This window comes from Lithobates pipiens, unplaced genomic scaffold (assembly GCF_037356315.1).
Source record: "Lithobates pipiens isolate NorthernLeopardFrog02 unplaced genomic scaffold, aLitPip1_a1.2 Scaffold_18, whole genome shotgun sequence".
NCBI lineage: Eukaryota > Metazoa > Chordata > Amphibia > Anura > Ranidae > Lithobates > Lithobates pipiens.
The window spans coordinates 553,747,956-553,772,686 of NW_027507758.1; the positions used below are offsets into that span (position 1 = coordinate 553,747,956).

At 45.7% G+C, this 24,731-nt stretch overlaps 1 protein-coding gene across 9 annotated transcripts in view; it reads right to left on the minus strand.

Moving 5' to 3' along the window:
• The window catches only part of LOC143988956 (uncharacterized), a 570,864-nt gene that overhangs the window by 178,776 nt on the left and 367,357 nt on the right, over positions 1 to 24,731 (minus strand). For all 9 annotated transcript variants that reach the window (XR_013276941.1, XR_013276942.1, XR_013276943.1 and 6 more), the window contains one exon: positions 10,368 to 10,467. The gene's annotated coding sequence lies outside the window, so the exon portion shown is untranslated. The remainder of the gene's footprint in view (positions 1 to 10,367; positions 10,468 to 24,731) is intronic.

Below are 24,731 nucleotides of genomic sequence, written 5' to 3' on the forward strand. Positions count from 1 at the left end.
TTTCAATGGGCAGGAGTGGTGGAGGAGCGGTATACACCACTCAAAAGATGCTGCTTGCAGGACTTTTTTTTAAAGTCCTGCCAGCGCATCTCCTCAGTGTGAAAGCACTTGGGGCTTCCACACAGACTGCAGGAGAGCCGTTTTTGCAGGCGAGTTATTATCTGATTTAACCAAAGTTAATCTTTCTTCTTACAAGCTCCCTGTTGATGAAATTAACGTCCTGAGGAAAGGCCTCAATTTTTGCCCTACCCAAGATATTGATGTATTCGACGTATATAAAGACCTTCAATTATTTGTTCGTAAATTACTTCTAAAGAAACTTTTCTCCAATAAGGAAGTTCATACTACACACACCTCCCAAGAAACACAAGCACTGGACCAATTAGTGGCCCTTTTGAAAGAAAATAATCCAATTGACCTTATTGATCAACTCGATTTAACCTCCTTGTTGGAGGACACAGTAGATCCACAGGATATCCCTTTTAAGGTAAACTAAATCCAATCTTAAGAAGAAATCTGACTTTTGCCCTGCCCCCAGTACATGCCCTAATGCCGCAGCATTTTTGAAGCTCATCTACAATGATTTGGAAGCGTTAAAAATCCGGAAACGCAGGTCCTAGCCAACCTCAGTAGACAGGAACACATAGCCCTTAAACAACTCTCACTTAACAAAAATATCACAATTAAAACATCAGATAAGGGAGGAAATATTGTCCTTCTTGACAATACAACATACATCGAAATGTGCACTAAAATACTCAGCAACACTGACTGGTACCGTTGTGTCCCTGCCAACATTGTGAAGAAGTACACCCTTGAGTTTTATGCTATCATTGATTCGGCCTTCTCTAATCAAATTATCACCCAACAAACTTGGGAATTTGTTCAAAATAAATTTCCACGTGTTCCCGTATTTTATGCTTTGCCAAAAATTCACAAGAATGCAAACAACCCCCCTGGTAGGCCAATTATCTCAGGCGTTGGCTGTCAGTGACAACACTAGCAAAGTTTCCTCCTTGCCTTCCTTTGTTAAGGATACTCTTTAGTTTCTTCAAGTCATTGATTCCTTAATCATTCTGGACCACGCCATCTTTGTAGCAGTGGATGCAGAATTCCTTTACAACTCGATCCCTCACGATAAAAGGGGATAGCAGTTGTTCAACACTTTCTATCCAAGAACCCCGAGATCGACCCGAGATACGGGGAGTTTATCATGTCAATTTTAGATTTCATTTTACAACACAATGTATTCACCTTCAACGGCTCCTACTTCCTCTAGGTGCAGGGGGTAGCGATGGGGACCTGCTATGCCCCATCCTACGCCAACCTGTACCTGGGGGAGTGGGAGGCAATGGTTCTGGATGATGAGGACTTGTCGATGTACTCGGACCACATTCTTTGTTGGTACCGGTACATCAACGACATCTTCATCATCTGGGACGGCCCCCATGACCCGTTAGAACAGTGGCTCCTGAGAATTAACAAGAATAACTTTAATCTACATTTTACTATGAACTCTGATCTTGATCGCATCACCTTCCTTGATGTGGAGATTTACAGGGGTGAATCTGGCAAAGTGTTAAGTAAACTATTTAGGAAGCCAACTGCAGGCAACTCTATTCTCTACGTGTCAAGCTTTCATCCCAAACCCCTAATAAATTCCATCCCGTACAGCCAGTACCTTCGAGTTAGGTGTAATTGCTCGGATGAGGTCGTGTTTCGGGAGGAGGCCAATCAGCTCCGCAAGAGATTGCTTTTGCGGGGCTATTCCCATACCTCCCTGAAGCGCGCCTTCAAACGAGCTTGCCTTCACAATAGAATCGACCTTATACATCGCAAAAAATCTAAAAAGGAAACTGAGGATATCAGAATTATAACTAAATTTAGCAACCAACAAGAGCAGGTTAAGAAAATGATTGAAAAATGCTGGCACATTCTTACATGCGATCCGTCTCTAGGCAAATTTGTGACATCAAAACCCTCCTTTACTTTCAAACAAGCCACATCCATTGGTGACACCCTTGTGAAAAGTGAATTTCGAGACGCTACAAGTTTTACACACTGCAAATACAAAGGCACTTTTACATGCGGTAAATGTCATAACTGCAGATTTATGTTGACACAAAAAAATCCACTTTTGCCCAATGGCAAAATCTTTCACCCAAAACACTTTGCCAACTGCCACACATTCAGAGTAATTTATTTGCTCCTGTGTGAGTGCAGTTGTTTTTACGTTGGCAAAACCAAACAGGAATTTTGGAAACGTGCATATAGGCATATTACTAGTATGCGCACCTGTGATCCGGACCTCCCCCTAGGCCGCCACACCACCTTAGTCCATGGGGGAAACTCCCCAAAATCAAATTCCTCATCTTGGACAGAATTCCCCCAAACCACAGGGGGGGAGATTGGAACAAAATTCTCCTGCAGATGGATTCACTCCTTGAAAGCTACTCAGTCTCCGGGTCTTAACGACACTATTTGGTTCAAACCGTTTTTGGAAGGGTTCGTCTCAGGGGGTAGGAAACAATAGGGAATTAGCTACTTATACTTATGATATTTATACCACTATCTTTTTTTGTCATCTTTTGCGCTTTTTACATATAAGTCATCCAATATGTACTATTATTTATTTTGATGGCGTTATTGCTAAATGAACTGTTGTATGATTGTGTTATTGTTAAACTAAGCAGTAGAGTTATATTGCACTATAATAATTGATTATCGTTCTATTTTGCCAGTGTTTGAAGCTAATTATTTTATTCTGTACCTTTAAGGGCGAGGGAGGCCTTCAGCATTTTGTGCAACTCTATTACATGACCATTTTTTATTTCATTATTTGTCACCCCCAAATCCATGGTATTCCCATGGCTTATATGGATTCTTTTGTCAGTTTATATGTGGATTACATCTGGGCGCTTACATCTCCCGCTCTAATATCTTGTCCTCCGTTATTCAACAGATTCCATGTTAATGTTGTATCTACACCCCTGAAGAAGGATATGCTTTATTAAGCTCCGAAGCGCGTAGGGTGGCTATACCTACATGGATTATATTATAAACCTATGTGGTGCACATTGTTATTAACAGTGTCTTTATAATTGTACCCAGAGATATTTTTTTTATGTATATTGTATATTACTTCCTTGTTTGTTTTATGTAATAAAATATTTTTCATTGTTTTTCAATCAAGTTGTACGTGCCTTTAAAATCCTCCCCCAGGGGATTCCTTTTTATAATACATTTTAGTGTGTCTTTTCACACTGGGGCGGTGCGCTTGGGGGACGTTAGGAAAAGTCCTGCAAGCAGCATCTTTAGAGCGGATTGGGAGTGCTGTATACAAAGCTTCCAAAACACCCTGCCCATTGAAATGAATTGGCAGCGCTTCCAAAGAGCCTGAAAAGTACTTCGGAAGCGCCACAACATGGGTACGTTTAACCCCCTCTTCAGCCACTAGCGGGGGTTAAAAGTGCCCAGCTAGTGGGGGTTAAACACCCTGATTAAACATCACTAAAGTGCAGCTAAAATGCTCACTGCTTTAGCGCTAATGCGGCCACGGCTCAGCGTGAAAGGGGTCCTAATGCTGTATGGTGCCCAAGTAAATGAGCCCTTATTGTTGAACTGTAGGCCACATTTTTTTTCTTTTTAATAGAGCAAGGGAGGGTTACAACCACCCGTCAGTTTTCTTTCCACATCTGTGGCTCGTTGTTCAGACTTCCTTTCACATCCTATCCCATGCCAAATACAGGAATTGAGAGGAAATCCCTTCTGAGTAAGGGAATCCCTGGGTGTCACCAGAACTAGTGCCGATAATCCTGTTTCGGCGTCAACCCAAAATTAGTGATTTCCTTTTACCTTCACTTTCGATGATAATGGTTAAAAATGAAAGTAGAGGGTGAGTCTCCCTAACGGGGTCACAGATCTGATCCCTCTCCACCAGGGCTGGACTGGGACAGAAATTTGGCCCTGGACTTCATCCAGACCGGCCCACTTACATTTTGAGTGTCCCATCAGCACTCCCTAACATCAGTGTGTCCCATCAGCACCCCCTTACAACAGAGTGTCCCATCATCACCCATTACATCAGAGTGCCCCATCACCAGCCCCCTTACATCAGAGTGTCCCATCAGCACTCCCTAACATCAGAGAGTCCCATCAGCACTCCCTAACATCAGAGTGTCCCATCAGCACCCCCTAACATCAGAGTGTCCCATCAGCACCCCCTTACATCAGAGTGTCCCATCACCAGCCCCCTTACATGAGAGTGTCCCATCAGCACTCCCTAACATCAGAGAGTCCCATCAGCGCCCCCTAACATCAGTGTGTCCCATCAGCACCCCCTTACAACAGAGTGTCCCATCATCACCCCTTACATCAGAGTGTCTCATCACCAGCCCCCTTACATAAGAGTGTCCCATCAGTACTCCCTAACATCAGAGAGTCCCATCAGCGCCCCCTAACATCAGAGAGTCCCATCAGCACCCCCTTACATCAGAGTGTCCCATCACCAGCCCCCTTACATCAGAGTGTCCCATCAGCACTCCCTAACATCAGAGAGTCCCATCAGCACTCCCTAACATCAGAGTGTCCCATCAGCACCCCCTAACATCAGAGTGTCCCATCAGCACCCCCTTACATCAAAGTGTCCCATCACCAGCCCCCTTATATCAGAGTGTCCCATCAGCACTCCCTAATATCAGAGAGTCCCATCAGCACTCCCTAACATCAGAGTGTCCCATCAGCACCCCCTAACATCAGAGAGTCCCATCAGCACCCCCTTACATCAGAGTGTCCCATCACCAGCCCCCTTACATCAGAGTGTCCCATTACCAGCCCCCTTACATCAGAGTGTCCCATTACCAGCCCCCTTACATCAGAGTGTCCCATTACCAGCACCTCCGTACATCAGAATGTCCCATCAGCAGCCCCCTTACATCAGAGTGTTCCATCAGCACCCCCTTACATCAGAGTGTCCCATTACCAGCCCCCTTACATCAGAGTGTCCCATCAGCACACCCTAACATCAGAGAGTCCCATCAGCACCCCCTTACATCAGAGTGTCCCATTACCAGCCCCCTTACATCAGAGTGTCCCATTACCAGCCCCCTTACATCAGAGTGTCCCATCAGCACACCCTAACATCAGAGAGTCCCATCAGCACCCCCTTACATCAGAGTGTCCCATCACCAGCCCCCTTACATAAGAGTGTCCCATCAGCACTCCCTAACATCAGAGTGTCCCATCAGCGCCCCCTAACATCAGTGTGTCCCATCAGCACCCCCTTACAACAGAGTGTCCCATCATCACCCCTTACATCAGAGTGTCCCATCACCAGCCCCCTTACATAAGAGTGTCCCATCAGAACTCCCTAACATCAGAGAGTCCCATCAGCGCCCCCTAACATCAGAGAGTCCCATCAGCACCCCCTTACATCAGAGTGTCCCATCACCAGCCCCCTTACATCAGAGTGTCCCATCAGCACTCCCTAACATCAGAGTCCCATCAGCACTCCCTAACATCAGAGTGTCCCATCAGCACCCCCTAACATCAGAGAGTCCCATCAGCACCCCCTTACATCAGAGTGTCCCATCACCAGCCCCCTTACATCAGAGTGTCCCATTACCAGCCCCCTTACATCAGAGTGTCCCATTACCAGCCCCCTTACATCAGAGTGTCCCATTACCAGCACCTCCGTACATCAGAGTGTCTCATCAGCAGCCCCCTTACATCAGAGTGTCCCATCAGCACCCCCTTACATCAGAGTGTCCCATTACCAGCCCCCTTACATCAGAGTGTCCCATTACCAGCCCCCTTACATCAGAGTGTCCCATTACCAGCCCCCTTACATAAGAGTGTCCCATCAGCAGCCCCCTTACATCAGAGTGTCCCATCAGCAGCCCCCTTACATCAGAGTGTCCCATCAGCAGCCCCCTTACATAAGAGTGTCCCATCAGCACTCCCTAACATCAGAGAGTCCCATCAGCACCCCCTTACATCAGAGTGTCCCATCACCAGCCCCCTTACATCAGAGAGTCCCATCAGCACCCCCTTAAATCAGAGAGTCCCATCAGCACCCCCTTACATCAGAGAGTCCCATCAGCACCAACTTACATCAGAGTGTCCCATCAGCACCCCCTTACATCAGAGTGTTCCATTACCAGTCCCCTTACATCAGAGTGTCCCATTACCAGCCCCATTACATCAGTGTCCCATCAGCACACCCTAACATCAGAGTGTCCCATCAGCACCCCCTAACATCAGAGAGTCCCATCAGCACCCCTTACATCAGAGTGTCCCATCACCAGCCCCCTTACATCAGAGTGTCCCATCAGCACTCCCTAACATCAGAGAGTCCCATCAGCACCCCCTTACATCAGAGAGTCCCATCAGCACCCCCTTACATCAGAGTGTCCCATCAGCACCCCCTTACATCAGAGTGTCCCATCAGCACCCCCTTACATCAGAGTGTCCCATTACCAGCCCCCTTACATCAGAGTGTCCCATTACCAGCCCCCTTACATCAGAGTGTCCCATCAGCACACCCTAACATCAGAGTGTCCCATCAGCAGCCCCCTTACATCAGAGTGTCCCATCAGCACCCCCTTACATCAGAGTGTCCCATTACCAGCCCCCTTACATCAGAGTGTCCCATTACCAGCCCCCTTACATCAGAGTGTCCCATTACCAGCACCTCCATACATCAGAGTGTCCTATCAGCAGCCCCCTTACATCAGAGTGTCCCATCAGCAGCCCCCTTACATCAGAGTGTCCCATCAGCAGCCCCTTACATCAGAGTGTCCCATCAGCAGCCCCCTTACATCAGAGTGTCCCATCACCAGCCCCCTTACATCAGAGTGGCCCATCACCAGCCCCCTTACATCAGAGTGGCCCATCAGCACTCCCTAACATCAGAGTGTCCCATCAGCACCCCCTTACATCAGAGTGTCCCATCAGCACCCCCTAACATCAGAGAGTCCCATCACCAGCCCCCTTACATAAGAGTGTCCCATTACCAGCCCCCTTACATCAGAGTGTCCCATTAACAGCACCTCCATACATCAGAGTGTCCCATCAGCAGACCCCTTACATCAGAGTGTCCCATCAGCAGCCCCCTTACATCAGAGTGTCCCATCACCAGCCCCCTTACATCAGAGTGTCCCATCAGCACTCCCTAACATCAGAGAGTCCCATCAGCACCCCCTTACATCAGAGAGTCCCATCAGCACCCCCTTACATCAGAGTGTCCCATCAGCACCCCCTTACATCAGAGTGTCCCATCAGCACCCCCTTACATCAGAGTGTCCCATTACCAGCCCCCTTACATCAGAGTGTCCCATCAGCACACCCTAACATCAGTGTCCCATCAGCAGCCCCCTTACATCAGAGTGTTCCATCAGCACCCCCTTACATTAGAGTGTCCCATTACCAGCCCCCTTACATCAGAGTGTCCCATTACCAGCCCCCTTACATCAGAGTGTCCCATTACCAGCCCCCTTACATCAGAGTTTCCCATTACCAGCACCTCCATACATCAGAGTGTCCCATCAGCAGCCCCCTTACATCAGAGTGTCCCATCAGCAGCCCCCTTACATCAGAGTGTCCCATCAGCAGCCCCTTACATCAGAGTGTCCCATCAGCACCCCCCTTACATCAGAGTGTCCCATCAGCAGCCCCCTTACATCAGAGTGTCCCATCACCAGCCCCCTTACATCAGAGTGGCCCACTGAGCCATCGGCCCACCGGGAAACTCCCAGTAGTCCCGATGGCCGGTACATGCCTGCTCTCCACACTATCCAAAAAAAAAAAAAAAGTCTTTAATTATACATCAAGGCTGCATTCACACCTGAGCAGAGCGTATTTTTGCCAGAGATTTGCCAGTGAATTTTTGGTATGTTTTAACGCATATATACACGTTTTTGAAGCATTTTTTATATGTATTATAAGCTTCAGGAGGAGGAGAAGGAGCCTAGTTGTTAGGCAGAGAAATGCTTGAAAAATGCACATAAATACTTGTGCAGCGCATATTCAGACACACCCATTGAATTTGAATAGGATAAATCTGCATGAATCTACGTAATCAGATTTGATTGGGGCCTTAATAAAGAATACATAAAAAAGAAAGAACACAGAAAACTATTTGTTGCTCAGACTTCCTGCTTAAAGGACAACTTTAGAACCATCTCATTAATTGCAGTCTTCCTAGTAAATTTCCATTCTTCCGACTTCCATGGTCCTCATTGGTAAGTCCTGATTGGCACTACAGAGCCTTTGCAAGGAAAGTGTCTCATCCAGGTCCTCTTCCTACCATGCATGCACCCAGGGGCCCTATTCATTACTATGGATGATTCCTACCAGGGTGGATTTGAATTCACTGTGGCCGTCATTTAGCCATAGCACGGATGTCAAGTGTTTAAACAGCAACTGTCATCTCTGTCCCGCAGTGGCTCCTCCTCTGACCCGCTGTTGACTCACCGACAGTCCCATTCACTTTAATGGGACAGCTGGTGATGTGGCAGTGACACAACAAGGTGAGGGACGTGGTGGCAGCAGGTGAGTGGATGCCCGCTAACAAGTGCTGCCATGATGGATCTGAAGTGACAGGTGCTCTTTAAACGTAAGGACTTATTGGTAGTTAGAATCTTTAATATTTGCAAACAAAATGAAGGTTTCTTATTTAGAATAATAAGCTGTCAGGTTAGTAAATCAGTGATATCTGAGCCTATTCAATCATACAGTTTGTAGTGTACATAGATTTGCAAAATAATGGGATAAAGGAATATTCCTGAATTTTGTTTTATCGCCTGGTTACTGTGAATACATCAATGCAGTGCCTGTTATCTCAGCTTGCAGAGCTTGGATTCATTGAATGAGTTTATCAAAAAATGTAAATATTGCAGAATATACAGCCTCATGCTACATAACTAAGCTCCATTTCATGCTGAATAAACTAAATTATTAATGCATCCTAAATAGAAATTTATCTTTAGATAGATTTTTACCCCAAAAGCATTTTATTAAAAAAATTGATAAAAAAAAATCAAAAAAAAAATCAGATAAAAAAAAAAAATCATTTATTTATATCCACCCTGATTCCTACTCTGCTGGGTGACTGGTGGCTACCAAGAGTACTGTACAGATCATCTATAGGAATTAATGGAGTGATGACACGTATGCTCGTTAGGGAGAGAGAACCCAGTCAGAATGTTTTCTTTGTAAAAGCTATGAATGAAACTATGACTGAAATAAAAAATGCTATACATGATGCCGTCTATTTCCAGAATTAACAGCATTTGTTTCTGAGTTCCCAGAATAAACTGTGTGTAAAGGCATTGGGGCGCCTGCCTTTACACACACATGACATTTAATGACATCCCAGTCTTAGTCCGTAGGGTTCAGTATTGCATTGCCCACCCTTTGCAGCTATAACAGCTTCAAGTCTTCTGGGAAGGCTGAGCACAAGGTTTAGAAGTGTGTCTATGGGAATGTTTGACCATTTTTCCAGAAGAGCATTTGTGAGGTCAGGCACTGATGTTGGATGAGAAGGCCTGGCTCGCAGTCTCCACTCTAATTCATCCCAAAGGTGTTCTATCAGGTTGAGGTCAGGACTCTGTGCAGGCCAGTCAAGTTTGTGCACTGGTGCACAGACAAGTTGGAACAGGAAAGGGCCATCCTCAAACTGTTCCCACAAAGCTGGGAGCAGAAATTGTCCAAAATGTCTTGGTATGCTCACGCCTTAAGAGATTCCTTCACTGGAACTAAGAGGCCAATCCCAACTCCTGAAAAACAACCCCACACCATAACCCCCACCTCTACCAAATGATTTGGACCAGTGCAAAAAGCAAGGTCCATAAAGACATGCATGAGTGAGTTTGGGGTGGAGGAACTTGACTGGACTACACAGAGTCCTGACCTCAACCCGATAGAACACCTTTGGGATATATTAGAGGTGAGACTGCACTCCAGGCCTTCTCGTCCAACATCAGTGCCTGACCTCACAAACGCACTTCTGGAAGAATGGTCCAACATTTCCATAGACACACACCTAAACCTTGTGGACAGCCTTCCCAGAAGAGTTGAAGCTGTTATAACTGCAAAGGGTGGGCCAACCCAATACTGAACCCTGCAGACTAAGGCTGGATTCACACCTATACAGTTTTAGTGCTTTTTGCATTTTGCAGATTTGCCCTAGAGTCCAAATAACATGGTTTCCTATGGAACACGATCTGTAGTGCAAATCAGCAAAATGCAAAAAGCACATAAAAATGCGTAGGTGTGAATCCAGCCTTAGACTGGGAGGCCATTAAAGTTGATGTGCGGTAACATTTTCGGTAGTATCAATGACTATGGTTGTTGTATTTTGCTCCTACCTTAAATGGACTTCCGTCGTGTACATTTTGCTTTTGTTCATGTACGTTCACGTTACGCTTTTTACCTTTGTTGAAAATCAATGACGACTAATAAAAATTGCTATTTGAAAAAACAAAACAAAAAAAAACCAAGTTAATGTGCGTGTAAAGGCAGCTGTCACAATACTTTTGACAATATATTGTATTTCTGTTACCTGTTGATCCTGTCAATTGATCATATATTTTTCTACTTCCTATAACGTGACAACTCTGCAGTGAGATCATGTACTATATATATTGTACAAGATCTCATATATATATATAAATATATATAATAATATGTATTATAATAATAATTATAATAATAATAATAATAATGTACCATCACCCTGTAAGACAGAAGAGTCTAATGCCCGTACACATGGGCTGAATGGTGGGCAGCATCGCTTGGTCCACTAGAAACCGCCAGACGCTCTGCCCGTGTGCTGCAGCCAACAGAAGGCGGCCAGCTTCTATTAAAGGGACATGGCAGTCCCCCCTGTCAGAACACAATAGCACAGTAGGGGAGATAGCTGTACTAACATCTCTTAGTTAGTACATCGGCTCCTCTGGAGCTGTCAGTTTTTTTTTGTTCAGCCCTGAAAGAAAAAATGAGTAGTGTGTTCTAGACTTTAGATGGACATGTTGTTTTGAGTTGATGGGGACTATTTCCCCCTGCTTGCAATGCAAATTTACACTTTGAATTTAGGGGACTGTAAACACACACACCTGAGCAGCGTTACTACCTGCAAAGGCAATGGATTGGGGTGTACATATGGCCACAATGCTTTCCACTGCGGCGCAACCAAATTTATCCGCACTGTCGCTCATGGCGGCCAACAGCGACTGACAGATGAGACTCAATCAACTGAATGGGGTGGTGGGGTTTTTAGGGGGTAAAACAGGCAACATAATGCCTCCTCAACACCTGTTAAACACCCTCCAAAGATCAATCCAATACTGATCGCTCTTCAGAGAGCAACACGAGTGTAAACAAGCCAGGATTCTGCCAATTCAGATCTGTGCAGTGCCTTGACACGCATTGGCTGAAAACATTCCCAGTTTTGAATCCACTGATGCTTTTCATGAGCTTTTCATGGGAGTTTCAGCACACGTCAACGCATGACAAACATACCTGTCCAAGGTAATAACAAAAGAACACAGGAAACAACAGACACGCAAATGTGAAGTCAGCCTTAAGCCCCATACACACGGTCGGACTTGTACAAACTTTTCCGTGGACTTTTGTACAAAGTGTGTTGTCCACAAGTTTGTATTGCATACACACGGTCGGACTTTTTGACAACAAACACGAACGTAATGACGTCACAACGTACTGACGCCGCTTCAAAAGAGGACGTTCAATGACTCCAGCGCCACCTTTGGTCAACTTCTGTATTGTAGTCTGATCGTTTGCAATGGTTCTGAGCATGCGTGTTTGTACCTTGTACAAAAGTCCGATGCTTTTGCATACACACGGTCGGACTTTGCTCCATCGGACTTCTGTTGTCAAAAAGTTTGTCCGTTCGCAGAGCCAACAAAAGTCCGATGAAAACAGAAAAAGTTTGTCCGATGGAGCGTACACACAGTCGGATGTTGCTCCAAAACAGCTAATTTGCATGTTTGTTGTCAAAAAGTCCGACCGTGTGTACGGGCCTTAAGCGATACTCAAATTAAAACTGGAACTGAAGTCTAAAGTGGAGCTCAGCCCAAAAGTGGAAGCTCTGCTTGTTCACACCAGCCCCCCCCCACCCCCACTGCCATATTTGGCACTTTTTGTCAAAACCAGGTACCCGCTCCCTCTTCCCGGATAAGATCGCTGCACATTGATTGCGTTGATCTACTGAATTTTACGCCCCCTGCTGTCTTCTGGGAGACACAAGTCCTAGAAGAGAGTGGGACCTTTCAATAAGGGCAGCGCAACTCACACATGCACAGTAGGAAACAGGCTGGGAAGCCGCAGGGCTTCACTTCCTATTTCCCTTATAAGGATGCCGCTCCTGCACCCAAAGCTGATGGACAAATCGGCTAGGGGTGCCGACATCACGGGATACCACTACAGGTAAGTATCCTTATATTAACCACTTCCCAACTGGCGCATGCTGATGTACTTTGGCAGAATGGCATGGATGGGCAAATGGGCATACCTGTACGTCCCTTTAAATTTGGGGCCACGCCATCATGTGCATGCCGCCATCGCGTGCATGCTGGCTGAGACCTCTGTGAGTCGGATCACAAGTCCCGTGGACTCGATCACCGTGGGGATACCCGCGATAGTCTCACGGGAAGGAAGAACTGGGAGATGCTAATGTAAACAAGCATCTACCTGTTCTGCCTAGTGATCGGGAGGAGTGATCAGTGACGTGTCACACACAGCCACACCGCCCCACAGTTAGAAACTCGCCCCAGGACACACTTAACCTCTACACTGCCACCTAGCTATTAACCCCTTCACTGTCAGTGTCATTTAGACAGGAATCAGTGCATTTGTATAGCACTGATTGCTGTATAAATGACAATGGTGTCAAAAATGTCCAATGTGTCTGCTGTAATGTCACAGTCACGATAAAAATCGCTGATCCCCGCCATTACTAGTAAACAAAAAAAAAATTATTTAAAAAAATGCCACAAAACTGTCCCCTATTTTGTAAACGCTATAACTTTTGCGCAAACCAATTAGTTAACACTTATTGTGATTTTCTTTATCAAAAATATGTAGAAGAATACATATTGGCCTAAACTGAGGAAAAAAAATATTTTTTATATTATAACAAAATGTAAAATATAATGCTTTTTTTTCAAAATTGTTGCTCTTTTTTTTGTTTATAGCGCAAAAAATAAAAACCACAGAGGTGATCAAATACCACCAAAAGAAATCTCTATTTGTGGGGAAAAAAGGACGTCAATTTTGTTTGGGAGCCATGTCGCACGACCGCACAATTGTCAGTTAAAGAGACGCAGTGTCGAATCGCAAAAAGTGGTCTGGGGCTTAAGTGGTTAACATTCATGAGCTACACTATTTGTAGCTCCTGACTAGGGTTGTCAAACGCCAGTAAATTTACTGACAGTTTGTAAAAATCTGTGATTTTTTTATAACTACCAGTAACGGCTCTTTCACACGGAAAGGATCCGCGCTGATCTGCCCCGTGGACATCCGCTTGCTCAGCGGGGATCGCTCTGTCGATCCCCACTGAGCAGGCAGAGGACAGGTTTGCCTCTGCACACCGTGCAGGGACGGACCTGTCCGAGCACCGCTCTCCCCTATAGGGGATCGGATGAGGACGGACCGCAGAGTCCATCGTCACCCGATCCGATCCTCAGACTTTTTCGGATCGGAGCGGGTCGGACGTCAGCGGACATGTCACCGCTGACATCCGACGCTCCATAGACCTCTATGGAGCATCCGTTCAGGTCCACCTGAAAAAAGGCGGACTTGAGCGTATCAGTCGCGTGAAAGAGGCCTATATATCAGGGGCTGATATTTTCATGCTGTGTTGACTTTATAAGTGTAAATCAAACAAATGACTTTGGTATAGGTATTGTCAGTGTTTTCATATATGTTTATACTGTTCAAATATGCACTGTTTTAGTTTTCAATAGGAGTTCTGTAATTTCTTATGCCAGTAAAAAATGTGCTCCGCCAGTAAATTTTCCATGTTTTGTCAGTAAAAAATACTGTAGGAGGATGGCAACCCTGTTCCTGACTTTTCATTTTTTTTTATTTATACAGGCTGGAACTTCTCTTTTAAAAAAAATAAGAGCAGGCAGAAATGTTATTGTAGACACAATGAGGTTGATTTATTAACGGCAAATATACTGTGCCCTGCAAGTCCACTTGTTCTAGATTTAAGGGGAAGCTCTGAAATGAGAGGAAGCTCTGCTGTTTTCCTTCATTTAGTCTCTTTTTGTATATAGTGCAAAAAAATGTAAAACTGCAGAGTTGATCAAATCCCACCAAAAGAAAGCTCTATTTATGTGGCAAAAAAAGACATACATTTTATTTGCATACAGCGTTGCATGACCACGCAATTGTCAGTTAAAATAAGTAGTGCAGTGCCGTATTGCAAAACATGATCTGGTCATGAAGGGGAGTAAATCATAGATTCCAGAGGGCATGTGGTTAATAAATATAAATATATATATGTAAAAAAAGGTATGTAGCGCTGCCTTTTAAAATACACCACCTATTATGTGACACAAATCAATAACTGTAATAAATACGTACATAAATTCAAGCTCCATCAGAGTGCGAGGTTCAGGCTCCATCAGAGTGCGAGGTTCAGGCTCCATCAGAGTGCGAAGTTCAGGCTCCATCAGAGTGCGAAGTTCAGGCTCCATCAGAGTGCGAAGTTCAGGCTCCATCAGAGTGCGAAGTTCAGGCTCCATCAGAGTGCAAAGTTCAGGCTCCATCAGAGTGCGAAGTTCAGGCTCCATCAGAGTGCGAGATTCAGGCTCCATCAGAGTGCGAGATTCAGGCTCCAGGAGATTGGGCCGATCAGGTTTCAGAAGAATGGGAGATTCAGGCTTCAGGGGATTGGGCCGATCAGGTTCCAGACGATTGGGAGATTCAGGCTCCAGAAGAGTGGGCTTCTCTGGCTCTAGAAGAATGGGCTAGTTTGGCTCCAGAAGAATGGGCCTTTTCAGGCTCCAGGAGAATGTGACACCCCCGTTCAGGCTCCATCAGAGTGTTACACCCCCTTTCAGGCTCCATCAGAGTGTGACACCCCCGTTCAGGCTCCATCAGCGTGTGACACCCCCGTTCAGGCTCCATCAGCGCGTGTCATCCCCGTTCAGGCTCCATCAGAGTGTGACACCCCCTTTCAGGCTCCATCAGAGTGTGACACCCCCTTTCAGGCTCCATCAGAGTGTGACACCCCCTTTCAGGCTCCATCAGCGTGTGACACCCCCTTTCAGGCTCCATCAGAGTGTGACACCCCCGTTCAGACTCCATCAGCATGTGACACCCCCGTTCAGGCTCCATCAGCGTGTGACACCCCCGTTCAGGCTCCATCAGCACGTGTCACCCCCGTTCAGGCTCCAACAGAGTGTGACACCCCCGTTCAGGCTCCATCAGAGTGTGACACCCCCGTTCAGACTCCATCAGAGCGGGCGGTTCAGGCTCCATCAGACTGTGCCGTTCAGGATCCATCAGAGCGGGTCGTTCAGGCTCCATCAGACTGTGCCATTCAGGCTCCATCAGAGCGGGCCGTTCAGGCTCCATCAGACTGTGCCGTTCAGGATCCATCAGAGAGGGCTGTTCAGGCTCCATCAGAGCGGGCCGTTCAGGCTCTAGAAGAATGGGCCAGTTTGGCTCCAGAAGAATGGGCCTTTTCAGGCTCCAGGAGAGTGTGACACCCCCGTTCTGGCTCCATCAAAGTGGGCCGTTCAGGCTCCAGGAGTGACACAGGGTTTTTTTGCAGGCGGGAGGCTGATACTTTTTAGGTGTGTGTTGGACTGGCTATAAGGGGAGGTTGGAGGCCAGTTTTTTTTTATTTTCTGGTACTATCAAACCAGCAATAAAACAGTGGCTGGAATAATATGAAATTTTTTCACAATAAGTGGAAATAATCTTTTTGAGTGCTAGAGACTTTCTAAACCTAACACCAGTATCACTGCGAGCACCTAAGACTTAGAGGGTTAACAGGCATATACCCTGGAAACATTACATTAGAGGGACACAGAAATCCCAATCATACGAGGTCTCACTGTGACCAAGCACAAGCCACAAGGAAGATCCAATGGGATCCCTGGGAGCTCTATGTAGCTTCACTTATGAATGCAAATATATAACAAAAACCTCTGTTTTTAAAAAAAAATTGTAACTAGTTTAGACACTCTATTTATTTCTTCCTATATATTTCTCAATTTAGAAACATTATAGTTAGGGACCGCACTTTGCAGAGGGGCCTTGACGTGGCAGTGCGGCTTCACATATATTTGCATCCAATGTAAATTGCAGAAACAGTTTAGCCTTTTTTTCGTTATATTATGCTGGCTAGCTGGTAAGTATGCTGGGGAAATTTGTGTTTTGGATGGTTCTGTGAACTGCCATGCTTTAGTGCAAAATCACACCATTGTGTTGTGGTAAATGTGCATTACCCCAACCTATGTTTTTTTAATTCACGTTACAAGCATCAGTGTGGTGCAGTGCCATCCATCGTCAATGGTACCCCAACACATTGACCAAATGCACTTCCAACACACATGCAGTACAATTCAACACAATGCAGTTCAACGCACTACCATGCATTGTGGTGCATCATGGCAGAAGAAATTATGTATATACTTTATTGTTATATTGTGAAAAACATTTAATAAAATGAAATAAAAATAAATAGTGTGTGTAAGAATTTTTTTTTCTTTTATTCGTTCTAAACACAATGCACCGGAACACAGGTCTGATTCCAACCTCCATCTAGTCAGAGCAGGTGCAACTCCGATGACTGTTAAGCCAGCCATAGATGGTTAGATTTTCAACCTGTGGTTGCAGGAAAGAAAATAGGTGCATTCCCCCATCAACACTGATGTTGATGGGGGAATCCATCCCGTGGAGCTATTGTGTTCTCCTCATGGGGAGAGCCACAGTGATTATTGCTTAACCTCTAGCAATGATCTCATGAAAAATCAAACAGGCTAGTTGTACACAAGTGGATTGATCAATAAGCTTGGGTGCAATCAGCCTGCCCATACATGGTTTGAATCTCGGACAGTTCAGTAGGAACCGCTTCACCTTAAACTCAAGAGAGAGTCCTCTACGCTTTGTTTTTAAGGGCCTGATCGAACCCAGGGGTAGGCGGGTGTAAATGGACACAAGTCTGTGTACAGCTGCTTGTCCATAGGGATGAATGGACCTTCAAAACAAGTCAGCCGTAAAAACTGATAGGTGGACCTGATTGGAATGCCCATCTGAAAATGTTTTATAATAGACTTCCCTTTTCCCTTCCTCCTTTCATGAGTGTACCATTGCCATATCCGGTGTGCCACCTGATCTGTGGGCCCATGACACACGGTGCTAGATGTCATCCCTGGGCCAAAAATACACAGTGTGGGATGCCATTTGTGCACAGGGGCCTGTTATACCTGGAATAACAGCACAGGGTATCTATAGAGGCAAACTAAAGCCAGTCATACATGGATTCAAGCTCAGCAAGGATCAGGATCAGTGCAGCTACAACAATGGTCTTGGTATTATCCTTTTTCTCTGAGTGTTTCGCTATTTGGGGAAAAATGGTCCAATTGGCTCTACAGCCTCTCGGTCATTTTTACAGATGGAGCAAGGGGGACCCCCTCCACCTTTACCGGGCTCTCCTGTCCCATCGGGGAGCCCGCTACCAATATAACGGCTCTAATCGCAATCACTGTGAAAGAGTTTCTTCCCCTCTTCTGTTACATTACTTTTGTTTTGATTAGAAGCCATTACTGGTTTGTACAGCATCTGATCAAACTGATCTTGCTTTGATCACATGCTTTGGAGGCAAAAGGAGAGATATGGGCTTAAAAACTGGATATGTCACAGACCATGAATGTTGTTAATCCCTTGTGATAGCAATAAAGTTCATCCAAAAAAAAAATAAAAATATGTAAGCGCCCCATACACCCATGCTCATGCACAAATGTAAACGTGCATGTAGGTCCTGCATACTTATGTAAATAGCGGTCGCACCACACAAGGCATACCTTGAAGCTTGTGGGCCCCGATGCAAAAGTTGGCCTGGACCCCCGTATTACCACCCACCACTTCAACCGTGCATGCAGAAACACCCACTACATGCCAAGATACCCAAAGTGGCTTAAGAGTTTTGAGTTCCTCTTTACATGAGAGGACAGTGATTACCGTTGGAGAATCAGAGGAGAGGGACCCCTGGCAGGTCACTTGACATTGCTCCTTTCCCATCTCAGCACTGTATACAGTTCCTCGGCCCCCACACTACACAGGTCTTTCACACTGAGGTGCTGGGTATTGATATGTAAGTAAAGGTGGCATTCATATGTAGATCATGCCCCCCTGCAGTGAGGAGATGATGTGCTGTAACCTCTAGCAACCAGTGAGCAGTAATACTATAAAGTAATTTCTAGCAACCGATTAAGAAGCAGAAATCATTTGCTGTAACTTCTAGCAACTAATCAGTGACTCGTAGTGTGCTGTAACCTCTAGCAACCAGTCAGTAAGCAGTAATGATATGCTGTAACCACTGGCAACGAATCTCAATTGCTGCCTGATCTGATACATTAAACTGATTTTAAGTCTAGCTGCTATTTATTGCCTGTCTCAGAGCAGATGGAGAGTGAAATTGTATGGGGGGGCAAGAAAATTTTTGCCCAGGGTCCAATGAATATTAAAGACAGCCTTGCTCGTGTATTCCACAGAATAAAACGCTGCCTATTTTTAGCTGTAGTAATGATAAAAAAAGATCGGGGTATAGTGAAAGGACAACTACGCTAAGCAATTTAAATGAGACTGCAAATTTCCTCCAGATAAATATATGAAATCACAGAAGCTTCCTCCTGCTAAATCTTTGCTTTTAGATATACTGTATGTCTTATTTCATCATTTTATAGTATTATCCTTATGTGTGATTTTGTCTATAGTAACAGCTCTGATTCTGGTGTTTTGTGGCTACAGCTTAACCTACAGAGGAATTGCAATTGTGGGGCTATCACATAGTTACATTGGTCCAGCTTAGACCAACATAACTATGGGGGAGATTTACTAAACCTGGAGAGTGCAAAATCTGGTGCAGCTCTGCATAGAAGCCAATCAGCTTCCAGGTTTTATTGTGAAAGCTTAATTGAACAAGCTGAAGTTACAATCTGATTGGCTACCATGCACAGATGCACCAGATTATGAGTGATCCAGTTCTAGTAAACCTCCCTCATGTACACCTGGTAAAATAAGTATTGAACACATTACCTTTTTTTAGGTAAATCTATTTCTAAAAGCGCTATTCACATGAAATTTTCATCACGTCAGTAACAACCGGTGGTGGTGAGTCTATTAAGGGCAAATGGGTGCCGCTCTCTCTGTCACGCCACCCCCCTCTATGAATAATGGATACAGGCATACCCCACTTAAAAGTACGCAATGGGTTTTATTTACTAAAACTGGAAAGTCAAAAATCAGGCTCACGTCTGCATAGAAACCAATGAGCTTCTAACCTCAGCTTGTTCAATTAAGCTTTGGAAATAAAACCTGGCAGCTCATTGGTTTCTATGCTGAAGTGAGCCTGAGTTTGCACTTTCCAGCTTTAGTAAATAAACCCCATTGTGTACTTAAAAGTGGGGTATGCCTGTAGTTTCATGCATTGCATGAATCTAGCCATGGCTGCCGCTGCCACCCCCTATTCAGGCGTCTGGTCCCTTTTCAGACACAGGGTGCCTGAATTCCAGTGACGGGGTTGTTTTTTTGAAGCACCTGATTAAAGCCATAGGCTGTAATAGGCTTCAAAAAAGGTGGACTTCAAGCGCAGGGCATTGTGCTCAGAGCCCACCCAGATGTGTTAGAAAAGCAAATGAATATTTGCTTTTCTAACACCAAACTGCCTCTCTGCCAATCAGAGGGCGTGGGTCTAATACCCCTCACCTGATTGGCTAAAGGCACGGGTGCTCCTATTGGAAGCCTAGCAGAATGAGAAGAGATGCATGGAGGATACAGGATCCATCCCACAGCTCGCTGCCGTCACTGCTGCCTGACCTACCACCAAGATGGGCTAAGTGCTGGGCAGACAGCAGGCAGGCAGGGGGCACAGTGTCTGCATTTGTTGGGCACAAGTGGCTGCATAGGATGGGGCTCAAGTGGCTGCATTTAATTATGTATAGCTTTACTTTCTTCAAGAAGAAAGTAAAACTATACATATATGTAACATACCCCCCTATAAATTGAAAAAAACCTGAATGTATTCCCTCATACACAGTACTATTCTACTGTATATGCAAGGAGACTTCAGGTCTTAATCTCGGTACTACTGCTACTGCTACTACTAATGTAGCTTCAGCAGATATGTGAAAAATATATAAACTGTAAACTAATAAGGTGCATAAGTGCAACAAAAGTGCTATAAAGTGCAAAACAGTGTGAAAGGGTTTGTACAGGTAAAACCTACAGGCAACAATCCAAACCCTAATACATAAATGAAGTGTACAGTCCAAAAAACACAAAATATATAAGGATATTTGTAAACTGTGCGGATGGCCGCGATAAGTTATATGTATACTCAGTAGTCCTAAGCCAGACCCCCGAAGTCAGAAGAAGACTCCAGGACGGCGGCGGCAACAAAGGAGAAAGCCGGGCTCCTTTGCTAGTAAAAGAGCAGAAGATAGCGGAATAGTCCGGCGAGAAGCTATTTTTTGGGCGTAGGGCTTCCCCTTTAAATCCATACCAGGGACAGGGCTAGCGAGGTGTCAATCTTGCTGAGGGAGGCGGTGACATTCACTTCATTTGCTAGTTCTGTCTACCTGGAGTCACGTTCAAAATGAACAGACTTTACTCCGTGTGTGCGCAAGTCCGTTCATTTCAAAAGTCCGGCGGGCTAGCAAACAGACGGGCGGATTGTCCATTCACAATTTTGAGTCAAAACATTTTTCTAAGTTTTTTGGGAAGAAAAAGTCCAAGGGAGCCCACACATGGGCGGAATGTCTGGCGGACCAAGTCCGCCGGATAATCTGATCGTGTGTATGTGGCATCAGGTTTACTTAAATATTCTTAGATGGTCTGTTAAAGTGTTTCTAAAGCCTAACTTTTTTTACCTTAAAAGAGAAGTTCACCTTTTTAACAAAAAATAATAAATGCATTTTTTTTGCAGGTAAAAAAAATGTGCAGTTATTATTTTTTTGTTTCTGGAGCCTCTAAAGTATGGCACTAGTGATCTGCTGATCACTGGTGCAATGCAGGTCTCCTGCAGACCTGTCAGTGTATCTCCATGCCCATACATCGTACAGGGGGGAGAGGGATACTCACTAGCTGTCAGAGCGGGGGATCGGGGGGAAGCTCGGGTCCGGTCTGTTTTTGACATGTCTCATGATATACCCTAAATATGGGTGTAACATCTTATGAAAGGTGACCTTAACCTTTAATGCATTCTATACGTTAAAGGAGAAATATAGTCAAATCTCGTTTGGCTGTAGTGTACTTCTCTTATGGATCACAGGAGTGCAAAACCTGTTTTCAGCAGAGAACGGAGTGAAGTCTGCTCTCTGCTGACGTCACCGATATCAGTCCAGGCACCATGGAGTCTGGATTCGCCAGGTGCCTGGACTAACAGCAGGCTCAGCCTCTCAGTGAGACGCTGTGAGCTTGAGATACCTGATTCCCGCCCCTCCACAGCTCAGCACTCCAATGAGCGAGGAGGGAGAAGAGCAGAGAGATGTGAATGACAGTCTACAGCTCTCTGATCACAGAGCTCTGAACGCTGAGCGATCAACAGTGTTCGGTCGATCAGTTCACAGCGCAGAGCTGCCGCTGGACAGATGCAGCATCAAACCCATGCTGCATCCAGCTAGGTAAGTATAAATCTGCAAAAAAAAAGAAAAATCCTTACTTCTCTTTTAAGGAAAAAAATGTTTAGGTATCAGATCTCCACTTAACCCCCTACACTTACCTGAGCCCTCATTTAATCCAGTGTTGTGCATGTCTGCAGCTCTTCTATCCCCTCACTTTTGGGTTCCACAGGCTTTGCTGAGGCAGCGGAAGCCATTGACTTCTGCTGCTGTCAATCAAAGCCAGTGATAAGGAAACCGGGGGGGCAAGATCAAGTCCCTCTGTCTGTGTCTATAAACGCAAGCAGCGCAGCTCAGGAACAAGCCCATAAAGCCAAGAGCCCGGCGGGGGACCCAGGGATAAAAGGTTCAGTCTGTGCAATTGAGCAGAGCAGGTAAGTATAAGTATTGCACAGTGCAGGTAAGCATAAATCTCTGTTATTTGAAAAAAAAAGCATTTACAATCACAAACAATGCTTTTTATAGAGCTCAATATCCCAGGCTGACAATTACATTTGCGAGTGGATTTTGAGGGCTGGCAAGTGTGGGCTGCCTGGGAGCGGGCGGGGGTTGCGGGGGGCACCACCGGCAGCGATCGTAGGGGAAGAGAGAGGAAAGCTGCTGCCTGGTTTATCAGAGTACCGGGGAAAATAACAGCTTTCATTTCAATAGCTGCGTGGTCCCCGCCAAACGCAGTCATATACTGCCCCTCCTCTTTGTCCGGGGCACTTTGATAGACAGATCACCCATCCAATCCTGGACAAGAGAGGAGCTGTGGAACACACAGCTATTGAAATCAAAGCTGTTATATTCACGCTCTGATAAACCAGGCAGCAGTGGCTCTCCTCTCTCTTCCCCTGCACAGGTAGGCTCCATTAGTGACAAGCTGCACTGGGGTCACAGACTGCACTGGGGACACAGGCTGTATTGGTGGCACAGGCTGCACTGAGGACACAGGCTGTATTGGTGGCACAGGCTGCACTGGGAACACAGGCTGCATTGGTGACACAGGCTGCACTAGTGGGCACAGGCTGCACTGGCGGACACAGGCTGCATTGGTGACACAGGCTGCATTGGTGACACAGGCTGCACTGGCGGACACAGGCTACACTGGCGGGCACAGGCTGCATTGGTGACACAGGCTGCACTGGCAGACACATGCTGCATTGGTGACACAGGCTGCACTGATGACACAGGCTGCACTGATGACACAGGCTGCATTGGGGACACAGGCTGCACTGATGACACAGGCTGCATTGGGGACACAGGCTGCACTGATGACACAGGCTGCATTGGGGACACAGGCTGCATTGTGGACACAGGCTACACTGGCAGACACAGGCTGCATTGGTGGGCACAGGCTGCATTGGGGACACAGGCTGCATTGGCAGACACAGGCTACACTGGCGGGCACAGGCTGCATTGGTGACACAGGCTACACTGGCGGGCGCAGGCTGCATTGGCGGGCACAGGCTGCACTTTGGGCACGGATAAAAGTCGCTGTTAATATTTATTTTTATAACTTAATTCTGCATAAAACATTTAAGTGTAATTTCAGGAGATAATTTATGAGGGCGTGTTTAGGGGTGGAATTAGGGCGGGACAGAGGAGGGGTTTCACATGGCAACTGGTGGCGAGTAACCCTTGAGACCTGGCTAGTAGCTCAGGACTTGAAATTTTGAGCCCTGCCATACAGTACATGAATAAATCAGAAAAGTGAACTGTGGCTCCTCTCTCCCTGCCTGCATTGTTCACACAGGCTGCATAGAGTCTCACTTTAAAAAAAAAAAAAAAACGCCTTTGAGAGTCATCAGCTTACCCCGTATTAAACATTTATATAAAGATCACGTCTAATATTTTTTTTTTTTTAATTACATTAGCCCAATACCAATATAACCAATACCAGATAGCACATTCGCTCCTGCCAGTATATGTACTGTCTGGAGCTATCCATAGTGCTGAAACTGATTTTCCACAAAATACATGACTGTAAATATAGAAGCAAAAGATCAACACCGGCGTGAAGATCAGGACCTTGGCCATCAAATTTACAAGATGTCCCAGCAGGAGAAAATGCGGGAGGGGCCTGGAGGCTTAAAGAAGTACTCCAGGAGATGTTTTTAATTTCTGCTGGCACACAATAAGTTAAAAATAATGAGGCGTACATACACCACCTCCTGCAACTCTCTTTACTACTTCCGCCACCCCAACTTGGGTGCCGCGCACCGGAAACTGACAAAGACCACAGGCGAGCGGGCTGGTTAAATACCCTCCGGGCTCCTCCCATAAATTCAGGCCACCACACTGGCCTTCCTACTTATGGTCAAAGCCCTATGGCCGATACGGATATAAACAAATAGACTTTACCATAAGATTAACAACATGAAATGGACCTGAAGTGTGCCCTGGTCTCATGATCGGTATACCAAAATAAGGGGGCAAAAACATTCAGGTAGGGGTGTAGTTTTATTAGTTTTAGCTTAATTAGTTGAGCAAGTTTGGTGAATGCTTGTGCCATTTCCATCCGAGGATTGGGGATGTACCGGGCGAGGTAGGCAGGGTTCCAACTGCTTAGACTCTCAATGACGTGACTTTGGACCCATGCCAACATGCTGCCAAGGGTGCTCAAATACTAAAGTGACCACGGTATGGACCGGGGTTGAGGTGTAGGCTGCGTAGAAGAACCCCATGTGTTTGGGAAACTGGCAGGTACACAAGTGTTAGCACGAAAAGGCAATAGGGAACTGGAGTTTAGGCATTCCGGTAGGAGTGACAGTAGGTAGTCGCGTATGGTTACTTGACACCAAGCACTGCCTATTCTATAGAAATGGACGTCTATCCTGGAGCCAGATTGCTGGGTTTTAGACACTGCAA